Genomic DNA, 2554 nt, shown 5'->3' on the forward strand with positions numbered 1-2554 from the left:
CTTTTGATGTTTTTCATTTTACATCAATGTTTGTATGTTCATTCTATGTTTTTTCAGGTGATGCACTGTGTGCTACATTTCTTGTATGAAAGGTGCTATACAAATAAAGTTTATTATTATTATTATTATTGTTATTATTATCATTAAAACACTGAGGGGTTTTATTGCTGCAGCCGTACTTGGTATAATATGGCTAGTAACTTGTATCTAATGCTAGTGAACATTATTTACCATTATCCTGTAACTGTTCTATTGTTTCGTTTTCATTAAACCGGCCCCTCTGAATGAACAGCTGATTCCCCCGTCCCCCTGTGGTTTAACAAGGACTGTGACCAGCACTGATATCACACGATTGAATCTTAATGACTTTTCCTCCCAGACAGCCTCAAACAAACATGAACACCCACCAGGAAGCCGTCATAAATTTATCAAGATGTTAGTCATAAAATAAGGCTCCATAACAGACAACCTGACAGCCAGAGGAGCCTGTCCGGGTGAAAGCTGTATAAATGGCGCCATCTGCTGGTGGAAGTTGTTGCAGCCACATCTGGTTACACTGAACACACTGAACAAAGTCTGACAGCTTTTCAAATGAAATTCTTTATTCAATATGTAGACACCAGAGGAATCCACCTTAACACTGCATTCACTTGAGCCTTTTCTTATCAAAATAAATCATATCAAGGACAGGTAATTGCTTTTACACACACCTCCACATATCGTTTGATAGCAGAGGTTTTCAAATCTGAGAGTCACAATGTTGCTGCTTCAGTGACTTTACGATAATGATTAAATCAAACAGGAAACCTCCCATAAAAGCAGATTTGACCACCCCTGCTACACAACACCTTGTAGAACAGACAGTCATCTCAACCACTGGCATGCCCTTTCACAATGACCTAGAAGTCAACTCGGTATAATGAACACCTGTCCACGACAAATCTGACAACACACGAGAATGATACATTCACCTTTGACCCGGGGGACTCGCACATCTGCTTCCTCCCGCGGAGGAACGGCGAAGACACCGAAACAAACAAACAAAAAAAAAAAAGCACACACACAACAGAGGAACTTCAGTAACAAACATGCAGGATTTCTTTTTTTTGGAAACAGTGAGTTTGTTCAGCACAGGTGGTGGTGGTGTTCGGAGGAGGGGGGCGGTGCAGACAAGCTGACAGATAAAGCATCAGACATATTCATCAGGAAACCAGAGTAATATCTTCAAAGAGTTGCATTTCAGTCAGAAAAATGAAGCCTGCAAAGGAAATCGCTAAATGTAGGAGAACTCATTTGTTTTTCCAGAGAAGAAGAAATACGATAGAAGCAACAGAACGCCACATATGTTGACGCTAATTATCATTGGGAAAAGAAAATGAATGAAACAGTACTGCACTTTTGTGTTAATTGACTTTTTGTTGTAAGACTGAACAAACCCAGAGAGAGAGAACATGTCACAGGATTTTACTTTACAAATTACCTAATGCATTTTAACATTGATGCATTGACATTGTAGCAGCAAGTACCATTCATAAGAGGTTTTAAAGGGTCTGTTCACCCAAATAAAAAAAACACATATTTTCTTATTTAGTCATTATCTAGCCATGCAGATAGTTTTAGTTAAATTTGCCCAAAAGTCCCTCTGTAAGGTCTCTGCCTGTGTCTCAGTACAATGGAGATGAATGAAGTTTTGAGTTTGGTGCTCACAGCACTGAAAAATGTATGTCTATGGTTGTGATTAGCGTACGTTACCATGGTAACACAAAAAAGTAAGATTACGAATATGGTAAACATTAGACCTGCTAAACATCAGCATGTTAGCATGGTCATTGTGAGCACGTTAGCATAGTGATGTTAGCATTTAGCATTTAGTTTAGAGTTTAGAGCTGTAGAAACTAATTTTTATTCACTTCCATTGTTTTGAAAAGTCAAAAACTCAGCGCCAAAACTCCAAAACTACCTGCATGACTGGTAAATATGTCTTTATGAAATTTGGGTGAACTGACCCTTTACGCATGGCTTTTAATTTCGCTTCGTCATGTGGTTCAGATCCTCCAAAGATCCCAGTTTCCTGGTATAGAAAAGAACATTGAAAGAAGAAAAACTTGCCTTTCTACACATGAGATGCTGACTGTGTTTAAGACACGTATTCCTGGACACACACACACACACACACACACACACACACACACACACACACACACACACACACACACACACTGCAGTATCAAGAGATGAAGAGACCAAAAAAAAGCAGGGCAGAGCAGCAAAGCTTCCAGCAAGGTTTGGAAGGAGAGACGAGCTCAATGGAGAGAGAGGCACGACATTTGAGAAAGGCCTTTGAGTTTTGGAGGGAGCAGCAGCAAGGCAGGAAGAGATAAACAGAGAGGACAGGAGGACAAGACGGGTCGAGAGACACCATGACAGTGAGACAGATAGAGAGGAGGGGGAACAAAAAAAAAAAAAAACACAAGGAGAAGAGCATATTTTTTTTTTTTATAACAGCAGAGGTTTCCTACAGTATAAATTCTTCTTGACAGATCAGATTACGACT

The sequence above is a fragment of the Seriola dumerili genome, unplaced genomic scaffold (genome assembly GCF_002260705.1).
Source record: "Seriola dumerili isolate Sdu_G_001 unplaced genomic scaffold, Sdu_1.0 BDQW01000047.1, whole genome shotgun sequence".
Classification (NCBI taxonomy): domain Eukaryota; kingdom Metazoa; phylum Chordata; class Actinopteri; order Carangiformes; family Carangidae; genus Seriola; species Seriola dumerili.